The following is a 13,893-nucleotide window of genomic DNA, read 5'->3' on the forward strand; positions in this document are numbered from 1 at the left end:
ATGGAAAAAATTGCTCGGTAAAGATTTCAACACACAAACAGACTCAATACTCAAGTTGTATCTTATTTTAGAAAAAAACTACAAAAAAGTAATAAAATAAACCGTAAATTCAGTTTTGTTATATCATCGCCTGCATTCGGTATGAAATCCGTTTACATTATTTCTCACTCTTAGTCTCAATGTGACAGAATTTTAGAAAACATACATTTGTTCTCGTGATTTAGAGGATGAAAACAACTTTAACGCAACTTTTGCAAAGCACGAAGTTAATGGTTGGTGGAAATTTAAGTGCCAGTATGCATTTTTGCTTAAGTCAGATTAGTATAAAGTCAAAATAAAATTATTTTCTTACAAATTATTACTTTGATATTTATGTTGTGATATTCGTTAGAAGCGATTGTGAAGAGCGTTGGTGGCTCAGGGGTTAAGCATTTGACTTGCAATCTGCAGGCCCTGGGTTCGAATCCCGCCATGTACCAATGTGTTTTTCGAGTTTCGATTTACATATGTACATTTATCCGACGTTCTTACATATGTGTTACAACCTGCACATATGTGAGAAGAAATTCAAAGATATGTGTGACGTCAACCAACGCGCACTGGGCCAGCGTCGTTGATTATGGTCTAGTCACTCCTAAGTAAGAGTAGGTTCCGAGCCCCTCGGAGGTGACGTATAGTGAGCTGATGATGATGATGATGATGATATTCGTTAAAAATTAACAAGATCATTTTTAAAGTTTGTCACGTTACGGAGCAGTTCTCATGAGACTGGTTTTGCGATTTATCCCCACTAAATTTAAATAAATTGTGTTTACTGTGTCCAAATTAAATTGATATATGTATGCCCGATATCGATATTATTATTTAGAAAAGTATTACTTTATATGAAATAAACCAATTTACAAACATTAGGCGATTTCTCAACTCAAACGAAACTTCTTGCATCTTCAATGTATTCACAGCCAACACATACTCCCTCAGGACGCAACATTGTAAGTTATATTTACTTACAATGTCTGCATTATGGCAGTTTATTGTTTCAATAGAATATAAAACATAATATTAGAATAATAAAATGTGTATTAGTAATGCATTGAAGTAATATATGATAGAGATGAGACTGTGATACTAGGATTGGAAATTGATAAACTTTGCCTACTCTTTTGCGTTTTAGGCGTTGGTGCTATACTTATTTTTGGTTTAACTATAGCGCCACCTCGTTTTAGTATTAGAAACTAAGTGTATTTCTGCGAGCGAACAAGATTTACCTAAAATAAAAAAATACAACACATAAGTTGTACATTAAGAGTTTATACTTATAATTATAAAGTAGTAAAGTCTAATATTATGTGTTTCTAGTATTAATTAGGAAATTTTTAAGAGTTATTATCTTCATTATTCTTCCGCCACTCGTCAATAGATGGCACTTCGCGGTGTTCGTTTTAAAAATATGCAGTATAAGTATTATTAGGTAAGTATTAATAAGAACTGTACATTAATAAATGACCACAATATTTTAGACAATCATTTGGACTAAAATATTTTTTTTAATTACTATCTAGGCTATGGAAATTCAAAACAATGAAAATTTCCATACATCTATTGTTTGACTGAACTTGTTAATCAGTAACGCAAATATACAGACCAGGCTTATTGATGGTGTAAAAAGGTACAGTGCGACATGCTTAACTAGACCGGTAAGAGGCGCTACTATCGCGTTTAATTATCAGAAAATGTGTAAACCCTACATTAACATAGAAATTGACATATAAAAAAGCTGCAGTACAATAAGGATCTTGTGACACTTGTATAAAATTGACAGCGGCTCTAGTGAGCTATCATAATTTAGCTTGCGGGTCAAATAACTTTATTGGTCTTCTTCTTAGCCACGTAAAGCCCACTGCTGGGCATAGGCCTCCCCCAAAGATCGCCACGATGATCGGTCCTGTGCAACCCGCAACCGGTCTATAAGGTTTAAATTACATAAATGTATGTTCGGAAATATTAAATAAAAAAAATAGTTTTATTTACCAGAATTTTCAAGGTGGAACTTGATTTTCGTTTGGATTCGTTGGCATTAGATTAGCAGCCAGTTAAAGAAGGTTAAACAAACACTTATATTCGATATGGATTTGTAGCCTCCCGCGCTTTTATCTTAGACTTTAAAACCAAGATCCTTTATGTGTTCAAACAGGTACATCGGTAGACCTAGGAAGAGATGGGTAGATCGCGTGAAAGGTGACATGATTAAGAAGTATGCGACTGAAATGACGATAGATAAAACTATCTGGCGGACGAAAACCTGGACTGTCCCAACAAAGAATGGAATAAACACAGAGAGATGATGATGAAGTTCAAATAGGACGAGGAATCGAATCACATTAATCCTAATGACACAGACGACAAGCCGACCCGACATTCCACACGCTGCGTGATCCAACCAATTATAACACGGACTTGTAATGCACCTATATAATTTACAAAATGACATTCCAACTCTCGATACATATCATTAAAGTGGTTCGTGGACAAAATTACGTAGCAAATTACAATCGCCGCTGGGAGGGTTGAGATTAACATGAGAGGGAAATGAGGTAATGATGGAAACAGTATTGAGCATCGGCTTGCGTAAAACACCTTATAAGTGTCTCATTAAAATTGCACTTTAGTGTACCATGGGTGGTCAGAATCTCCGTATTGTACAAGTATGTAAAATATGATAACGAGGACCTGTATACATCTGTTGTTAAATACACTAGTAAGTAAACACATAGTACACAAAAAACATATCCAATATGCCGAAGGTTTAAAAAATGCTTAAATTCAATTGTAACTAAAACAATTAAAAAAATTGTATCTTGTCAAATAATGTTGATAAATTTGGAGTGCATGTTGTAATATTTTATTTGTAAAAACAATTTTATTCGGATTATTACGTAAGCAAAGAATTTACTATATTTAATTTACATAAAGAAAAATATATTTTACATAAGGGTAGGTACAAAATCTCTCTTATATAACAAGCTATATAGGAACGAAGCGAGGTATAATTTAACGGTTGGGCGGCGATGCTTGGGGGCGCAATTTTGCATGTCGTTAATGCAAGTGCATGCGCCTGCGCATTGGCGGAGCGCTGAGGGCGGACCCGATGGACTATGGCGGTAATGTCAAAGAGATTTAACTCACGCAATCGACAATTTGTGTGAACACATGTCAACTGTAAAACGAGTAAATAATAATAGTTTTGAACCGTTCGGACCTTACCACATTAGCTTAAATATATACGTCAATGCGTTTTAAATTGGGAAATAATTCTGTTATAAACTTTATAAACGATAAAGTAACATTAATTAAATTACTTTCATTCTTTAAATACCAATTATAAAGAATTAAAAACGAAACAAATAAAGTACAGAACGCATCAATCGTCTGTCGTGATACGACCATACTATTAGTATATAAAAATCAATCAATGAACATGCAAGGCTTCAAAACGTACGTGACCTATAAAGGCTGATTCACTGTTAATACACTCGATAAAAAGAGTATCAACAGACAGTCTGACGCCTCAGAGAAAGTGAAAATATTTCTAAGAAACTCTAATCGAGTTCATTATACTCGTTTTGTTATACTAACAAAAAAAGACGTTCAGACATTGTCTGTTAGAGCACGCGTGTTTTCTGTTTTATTAAAATATACTTATAATGTATAGATCTTTAATCTATTAAATATATTAGTATTTAATATATTAGTAATCTACTAAATTGTTAAGCTTTTGTGAAACATTATAAATTAATTAAAAAAGCTATACCTACTTGCGTTTGATTAGTCCGGTGTTAGCCCTTTGCCTACTTATCTTTTTATTTTAACATTCGTATTAAATCTACTATATACTATTAATTGGATGATTTAAAAACACACGCAATTAAAAATTAACTCCTATTATCAAAGTATTCCCGCCGTAGTCTGTTTGTCGTTAAGTTTTTCTTTTTATAAAACATCGGTTTAAGAATACTATGGCAATTACTGAAGCTACCAATGCATTCTCTGCGGGTATCAATGCAATTCAATTGACAACACAGCTCATTACTCTTCATTTTACGTTATAAAAAGTTAATAATGATTATTGAAGAATATTTCAATACGAGTATTGTCTCATATCTTATATTTATCAACTTTATAAGATATCTAGAAAGAAAGAAAGAAAGAAAAAACATTTATTGCCATGCAAAAAAAGTAAGAAAAAAGAAAGATATCTGAATTCTTTTGTAAAGATTGTAAAGTACATTTCTTATGTTCGACCATTATGAAATTTAAAAATATACAATTTGTTTCTAAAAAGGATCATCATCATCATCATCAGCTCACTATACGTCCCTACTGAGGGGCTCGGAGCCTACCCCAAGTTAGAGGTGACTAGGCCATAGTCAACCACGCTGGCCAAGTGCGGGTTGGTTCACTTCACACATATCATTGAATTTCTTCTCAGATATGTGCAGCATCGCGATGTTTTCCTTTACCGTAAGAACGTCGGATAAATGTACATATGTAAATCGAAAATCGAGAAACACATTGGTACATGGCGGGATTCGAACCCTGGACCTGCAGATTGCAAGTCAAGTGCTTAACCCCTGAACCACCGACGTTCTAAAAAGGATGCATGTTCCAAAAAGTTTATGTTGGACTAAGAAATTGTGAATTATGTAATAACTAATAAATGTTGTTATCAGTATTTTTTGAATGAAGATAAAGCCACAAGATAAGGTAAGCGAAGTAATCGAAGCAGTTTGTCACTTCCCATTCTTTCCTCATTAGAAAAATATTAGTAGGGTAAGTCTACCAGGTTTAGGCCTCTAGCCTTTTTGAGTGATACAGAACATAAACTCTTGCCTCCAATTGTCTTCTATTAGGTCATTGTATGATGTCAATAGAACAAAATTGTACTACTCAATGTATTACATATGAATATGTATTATAACAATGGTAAATGCGGGTTCGATATTTGTATGTAAATTAGTTTGACATTGACTGTCAATCATTCGTCAGTATCCCATATTTTATTAAGTCAACCGTACGTTTTGACAATACATGAATCACATGTCTTATTTCTTACTAACATATAAATGCGAATGTTTGGATCGATGAATATTTGTTTGAAGGTATCTCCGGAACTGCTCAATGGATCTTGATGAAATTTGGCATAGATGTAGAGCAGTCTGGAAGAACACATAGGCTACTAATTAAACGAGGACGGAGTTGCGGGCTACAACTAGTCATATAATAATAATTTTATACACCACATACATTAAAGAATTGCTCAAACGTAAGCATTAGAATTTAAATAATTTTTTAAAAATCTATTTTTTATCCTAACGTTATCTTATCTATTAGGTTATCTTACAAAAGACCAAGAGTCCTAGCTCTCAAGATTGATACCTAAGTCTTAAGACTTAGGTATCAATCCTGTTTCGCGAGAGTTACTAAAACCTTTTGACATATACTATAATAGCAACTGCCGGCTAAGAATTAATATGTCAAACATGGATTTAACAACTGCAGTTTTAATTTGCTATTAACGTCTTATTGAATAAATAAGGTAATAATGAATTGACTTTCCGGGTTAAATTGCATAACAGTGAGCCGGTGAAGGGTGACCGTGTTAATGATAAGTATCGAGAGCTATACGCTGCCGACCTCATTGCCTGACCCGCGCCGGCTCGCGTGACATTACTTCCCACACCCTATGCCTTTCCATTCCGTGTTCCCCCAATGTCATTTTAATTATTTTAAAATAAACATATTTTTACACTCGATTTTTTTTACATTAACCCTGACTACAATCATTATTTTATGATGAAATGTACATAATGGAAAGGCAATGGGGATAAAAATATCAGACAGATTAGTACTCTCTTTATCGAATGGTAAACCGGTAACCGCGTGAACCTTGACATTTATTGACGATTTTTATTACTGATAACGACTGTCAATCAATATCAATATTCAAACTATGTAGAATACGTATTTTTATTTACAGAGGTACACTCTAAAAGTATATTAAGGCTATGTTTATACGACCGCGTTGTATCACAACACTGTAGAAGTTCAACTGGAGCAGTATTTATATTTTTTTATAAGAGAAGGAGCAAATGAGCAGCGGGAACACCAAGGTGTTCATCGACGCCCATTAATTTGACCGATTTTTAATTAACTTATTACGATTTTATATCTCTTATTACTTATTTAAAAACAAAATTTAAATAAAATGAAAAAACAGGATTGACTCATTAATAATAGCAAGAAATAATTTCCTACATAATATACATTTAAACAAATATATATTTTTATGTACAAAATGATAAAAGACAAAATATTTGTATGTCACAAAATAACATAATTCATTTGGATAATTACTTTTATAAATATATTACGTATCATAATAGATTTTATAAAAGACAAGAGTTATTTTTGGTTGATTTTATCATATACTGCTTCTTCATAGTAACGAAAAATTCCATTGCGACAAAAGTACCAAATTTGGTTGCTTTAAATTATTCGAAACATCACTTATTCAGGTACATTTATACATCAGCGATAACATTTAAGACAAATAACCATTGTATGATGTATTCTTTCCAGGTTTATTTTTTCAGGTACTGTAGTAATAGCAGCCTTGTGAGTGGCCTCGTAAAGTCTCTGATTATAACTTACCTCGAACAACGCGACCGTCGTATCTTAATACTTTAAAGTTAAAAGAAGAGAATGTGAAAGATTCAATCATATGCTATTGACAAATTTTCAAAACATTATCTAATATATAAAATTCTCGTGTCACAGTTTTCGTTCCCGTACTCCTCCGAAACGGCTTGACCGATTCTCATGAAATTTTGTTAGCATATTCACTAGGTCTGAGAATCGGCCAACATCTATTTTTCATTTTTTTTTAAGTGCGCGCGGACGGATTCGCGGGCAACAGCTAGTATATTTATAGATATTGATAAATTATTTATTGGATAGAAATAACTTAGAAGTTATGAATTAGTGGTATAAAAATGTGAGATATGGAATTTACCCAATCGAACATCGGAGTTTCAACGAAAGATGTCTTCTTTCTTTCGTCAATAAATGTTCTGGCGCGTTCCTTACTATATACCCTCACCTCTTCAGTATTTCTTTATACGCCATTTTCTAGTATTCTTATTTAATTTCTTTTTTAAAACGAAATCAATACACGATCAAATATCCAGTTAATTCATTGTTCGTTAGTTGAATGACTGCTTTGAATAATTTGTGAATTAATTATACCTTTTTGCTAGTATCAAGACTAACTCGTCATAGTTAATAACGTATATTAGTTTGTGACTTACAAGCGGCCAGCCGCGTTGCGACTATTCAACAATATAGGCGCACCGAAAATAAATCGACATAGTCACAAACGTGGGCTATACCGGTAGTGTACGGCGAAAGTCTTGTTCGATTCACGCGTTATGTAACGAATTATAAATATAAAGCGTCTGTAACTCCAGACTACACGACCGGTTTCGGACGGTATTATTTTCGCGGTCGCTATTATGAATAAAGTTATTAAGATAGAGGTGCGAGCGTAGAACAATTTCAAGCATGTTAGTATCGCGGTGATAACGACCGGCACATGACGTTTAAGAAACATTCTGATCGAAAATTGCTCAATATATATTCAATATATATTCCGGTTTCGATGTAATTTCGGGTTTCGATATTTGAATTGACATTACAAAAAATATAATTCGATACTTCAAAGTCGCGTTTAACAAATACTTTAATAGTTAAACGAATTGAATAGTTGGTTTTATCGTTGTTTTTATTAATTTCAAACTTGTGATCGTGATTATCTGATACTGTACGCTGATAACATTGGTGACAACATTGAAGTGAATTCGACTGATACAAAGCAGGTAAGACATTTAATCATCACTATATTTATTTGTTTATATTTAAATAATTAAATTATAATAATATTCACTTATGATAGAAAAAATTTATCCAGTAAAGACAATAATTACGTCTAAAATACGTATACCTCGTATATTAAAACAAGTTAATTATCGTTTAAATTTTGACTTATTACTGGCCAATAATACCGTTGCGTGTTGTAAATTAAATAAAAAAAACTTCAACTGTTTTGAAATCGTTACTTAAAGTGGTTTATTCTATAGCGGTATATTAAAGCGGTTGTGCTATAGTAGTCGTGTCATTTTTTTCTTTTATGTTGTTTTCTATTTCTAAGTAAGTTTACATATATTCTAACAGAACCAACCGCGATAACAGGGACTCTCTCTCACCGGTTCAGATATACTTGTCTAACTATAACTTTTTGCAGTTAAGATAAAGTATATATCGACGCTGGAAAGCATAAACGCTGTAACCCTTGAAATCGCGAATATGTTTTTCTCACGTTAATAATTTCAACCATTATCAAACGATAATGATTTTATTATAGGTTAGCACAAACTACACAACATTGCTAAATACCGCATGCTTGTAGGCGTATCAGCTCACGAGTTATGATTTTTTGGTTCTCCTGTAAAGTTCATACTTTCGGGGTTACAGCGTTTATGCTTTCCAGCGTCGATATGTATATTATGTGCTTAGCTTATACCAAACCCTTTAGTAGTAAATATACGGCGCATAGTACAAAGGGACATACTTCGTAACAATTAATTAAAGATGTTAATGATTTAATTAAGCTGTGTTTTTAATTCGGAATTAATTCTTTGATCTAGCGCTTAGACCAGTAAATTAAATCGTAAATATATGATGCTAAGTTCCAGATAACTAACAGTACAAAAGAAGCCACTGTGTTAAACAAATAACTATTGCGAAATACTGTACGCTCGGCACGTGCTAATTGACATGTGTTCGTACACGCGGCATTGAGTGAGCATTTACAGTTGAAGATTTAAATTTGCTTCCCACTTAGTATCGAATATTATTCAGCAAACTGTCACCATACGAGCTATTATTTACCTTGCTTAGTATGCACTTATTATTTTAAAATAATAGACCCACATAAAAATACCCACATAGTTATTTTGAATTTGTTGAACCAAGGCAATTATGTACACAAGTATAAAATATGTATGCGTATATTTGTAATAGAAAATCAGAGAAGACTGTAAAAAGACGTATAGCCGGCTCTTTCATTACGTTTGAAAAAACAAAGAGAGTAATATGTTTTGTACACTTGTTTCGGTAGTGAAAACTCATTGTAATCTTACGTAACAATCACCTGTAACCGTAGTATACAACTACCGTGAACTACTAACTAGTATTTATAAATATTGTCGTCACTACTTTATCAAAGAGAATGCAGGGGATGACAAAATGCACTAATGCAAGTGTCACGGCAATTAAGTACTACTTCAAAATTATCATAACTTGACATTTATGAATAAATCAATCAGATCAGATAATGGAATAAAACTTGATTTAAGTTATCATTGTAATTAAATAGTTACTGTCCTACTTGTTTTCACTCCAAGGTAAATTATTGAAGTCGCAGTATCATAATAATTTATTTTGGGTGTTTTCAGTTGGGTCGATTGGTTTACCCATTGATCGATTGGTGGAATGATTGTATCAACGGGCAACACCCATTATTTTAAAGAAGTGTTTTATTATAACTATGGTTTTCGGCTGTTATGATAGCAGTGAATTTCGCGGTAAGGGCGAGCGTTAACTAAGGCTTAGTCACTCCTAACTTAGGATAACTTAGATTAGGCACGATCCCATAGGTGGGGACGTATATGAGTTGATGACATGATTGTTCCAACCACGTTTAGTTTACTTGGTTTTGACAGTGGACTGATGATGACAATGGTGACGATGATTATTTTTCATACCGTTTCAACTTAATCACGTTCATCGTTACAAAAACGTAATTAATTACAGAAACTTACCCGCGAAAATCATTACCTACTCTGTTCACGTGGCAAAAATGTATATGAATTATAAAAAAAAAAATCGAAAGGTCACCAAGCAATCGCCTTGAAATTTTGAAACTTGATCTTAACAATTCTTTGGTACAACCTTGACAATTCGTTTACAACAATCCGGAAAAAGTCATAGGTCACACTTCATTACATAATTTATATTGAAATGTATATTTAATTAAAGTGCTTACATAAGAATGATTCGTGTTTCGTGACGGATCCGTTGATGCGCTAACGTCCCTCCCGCCGAATTATTTTTGAATTGATAGAAGGGAAAAGTACAAATTTCACACAATCCATCCAAATTGCGTGAAATAGGATATGCTTAAGAAGAAGGGAATTCAGGTCATATGCCTACTAATAAATAGAAGAGTAGTACATACTGTGCAGACCCTCCGTAAGAAAAGGGTAGAATGATAACAAATTTAAATCGACAAGGTTAAAATAAATAGACCTAAGTAACGACCAATCTAAGGACCAACTTGGATTGTTGAAGCAGTCAGCAACGGTAGGTTCCAACGGTCGAAACGAGAGAGCGGCCTGCTTAATTGGCCGAAATATCGAAGCGACTCCTGCCTATAGACATCCGCAATTTGAAATGCGTTGCCTAGCTCTAATTATGCACAGAAAGAGAATCTTTTCCCTTCCTAACTTCCTATGCATTCTCCCTTCCGTCAAGTCCACTTCCTCTTCCCATCCTTTCCTAACAAGAAAAGGGTGGAAAGAGAAAGAGGTATAAAATTCGGCCTCCGGCACCATATTCATCAGAGGAAACACGGAATTGTGTCCACTTCACGCCTGTCTTCTGTATTGTCGTGATATTCACCGGCCGAGTCGGCCAATTCGTGCTGCAAAAGTTGTTGTTGCTGTTAAAAATCCGTGATATAACTTGATTTATGCTCAATAGCCGACGAAGTAGAAATCGCAATAAAGTTCACAATTAAGCCATTATTCAATTCACTTACGATATTATCATGCGTTATAAAGACTACATTTAAAGTAGTAATGTTAAGACATTAACTATTTTTTAAATTCTCAATTTAAATTATCTAAATTTAAGATAGATTATTATTACTATTAATTTTGACTTTGGTCAATAGAAGAAGACATAGTGAGAGTTAGCAATGCATTAAGTTCGATATCGACCACTTTGGGAATATATAACTTCAAACTTTCGTGGTTTTTACTAATATAATGTTCGTAAGAAACGGGATTCTTACCACGATTAGGCTGTTTGAGCTCCCGATATTTCGGCACAGTTGCATGCGCCATGTTCACGGGTTGACTGGTGTTGTCTGTTGTTGACTGTTACAACCCGTGATCATGGCGCATGCAAATGTGCCGAAATATCGGGAGCTCAAACAGCCTAATCGTGGTAAGAATCCCGTTTCTTACGAACATTATATCACTTTGGGAATCCTTGATTTAGAGCAATGACCTCTATATATAAAATAGTTTCTACGTAAAATTGTTATGGAAAACCGACAGATGTTGAGTTACATTTAGAATCCTCGAAAATAGCACCGTTTGAATCATTGTAATTGGCTCGGCTTCAATACATTTTAGCAGTTAAACGGAAAGTGGCACTTAGAATAGAATTTAATAATTTTTTAATCTTCAAAACTGTATTTTTACTAAAGATCATTCTTATCACCTTGTCTTTAACCCGCTGTATTTAAAAAAGAATTATTATCTAAAACATAAGTAGATTAAAAGAGACATGGAGACGGATCTAAAAGCATACTGTTTAAATCGAACATCCTCATACCGCGGCAATCACAAGCTCATTACAACTGCGGCGACCAAAGAAAACCAAAGAACTAAATAGCAGCTTCATGATATGTAGTTAAAGACAACGGACTAGCCGATGGAATGCTCGCCGTTCGCTCGAATAAGTGGATATGTCACCGGCAAATTGTGTACGCGCATCGTTTGTAATTTTCCTAGTCAAGTCGTCTATTGCTCAACTCATCGAAATGCGAATTCAACCAATTTATTTACAAAGTAACTGATAATATAAAGGCAATTTCATTGTTAGTTACACAGTCATAAGGGCTGGTTACAATTATTTATTGGCTACGCAGACAATCATCGACAGTGTATTGTCACATGAATTCCTTCGATGTTTAATTTTGAGATACTTTACGATATGCCGAGGCAAAATACAAACTGGCGGCGTACACGATTTTCCGGTGGCTACATCAATGCACTCCGCGTCCTGCATAAGCATTTAACGTTGGTATTGATCCATCGGGAATTAAGTTTTTTCCAACGACCGGAGCGATTACAACGTCGATTAGCGATGTTAAAAAAACGTTGATATCGTTCCACAATGCTGGCAGTCAAGGATGACTTGAGAAACTAGTGTTCGATTCGTCCGACAGAGGGTGGAAGTAATTATTTAAAACAAAAAACGTTTTGAATCTTAACTTTTTCGAATAACACGCCAATCATCAAGTAAATGTAACTTATATTACTAACTAGCTTTTACCCGCGACTCCGTCCGCGCGGAATAAAAAATAGAAAACGGGGTAAAAATTATTCTATGTCCGTTTCCTGGTTCTAAGCTACCTGCCCACCAATTTTCAGTCAAATCGATTCAGCCGTTCTTGAGTTATAAATAGTGTAACTAGCACGACTTTCTTTTATATATATATAGATTAACCTTTACATGAAATAAAAAAGTATAAAACTATTAAAGTAACTTCATTTCTCAATGAAGTTACTATGTACTATTTATAGGTTATAAAATTACGTTACTAATTATCGTTAAAATGTGTAGTAGCATATCAACGAAACGTCAATTTACCGTGAATTTTGGATGCCTGTATAGAAATATTTTCTAATTTGTTTTTTTTTTCAAAAATAATGAAAGGGATAGCAATATGAGGAAGTGATGAGAAGGGGATTTGACGAAGGAGGGGACGCATGGAAATAGGACATATCTTCCCTCTGTACGTTCCCTCCTATGTCGATTAAAGGTAGGTAGTACATTTGCAAATGGGGATGTCTATGGGCAGCGGTCACTTCGCTATTTTTGGCAAATTCATGTGGGCGTTTGCTAGTTTGCCCACCGAGTATTATAAAATAAATGTTGTAATACAGGTGATACGACAGTGTAGACTCAACGTAGTACAACATTAGCCTGTACATGTATCGTGTACGTCTATTTCAAGCTATTTAGTCTATGAACGCACATAAATACATCCATTCACAATACAACTCGTAACTGGGCCTCGTGAAGCGAATAATCGATACGATAAAAAGCAAAACAACAGTATATTGAAACACGCGAATGAAGTTCCATATTAACTATGAATGTTTGAACAATTGGTACAAGAAAATTAATAGTACTTTTTGCCTTTAAGGAACATGAATTTTTTGATTTTAAATCATAGACAATTTAAGTATTTAGTTAAATTAAGATGGTAACAATTTTTTTCAACTAAATACTCTGCTTAACATTGAACCTAGTCAACTGTTCAGTATTTACTAATTTCTGAATTAATTTCTATTAGTAGAAACTTTTATTGTTAAACGTTAGATGGCGCTGTTACGATTAACAAATTCAAAATTTTACTGATATATAAAAACAAAAACCATACTATACAATAATTTTGCAACTTCGTTAAATTAAAAAATTCAATTAATCATAGTAAAAATCTTTTAATAAATACAAATTAATTTGTATTGTCACTACTCGCCACTAGATGTCGGTAAAAATTTGCTTTAAAAATAATTTTATGCATATGGACAACAGGTGGCACTAGTATACATCAAGAGATTTCTTATTCATTCCTTTCAAAACATTGTACCCAAGTTATGACTAAATTAGGAGATGAATATGTTATTAAATTCGCTATCTATTCATATTTTTAATTTTCTTTTTATTCCAAGGTAAATTTAAAATAACAGAAAATAC

This window comes from Papilio machaon, chromosome 11 (genome assembly GCF_912999745.1).
Source record: "Papilio machaon chromosome 11, ilPapMach1.1, whole genome shotgun sequence".
In the NCBI taxonomy this organism is placed as follows: domain Eukaryota; kingdom Metazoa; phylum Arthropoda; class Insecta; order Lepidoptera; family Papilionidae; genus Papilio; species Papilio machaon.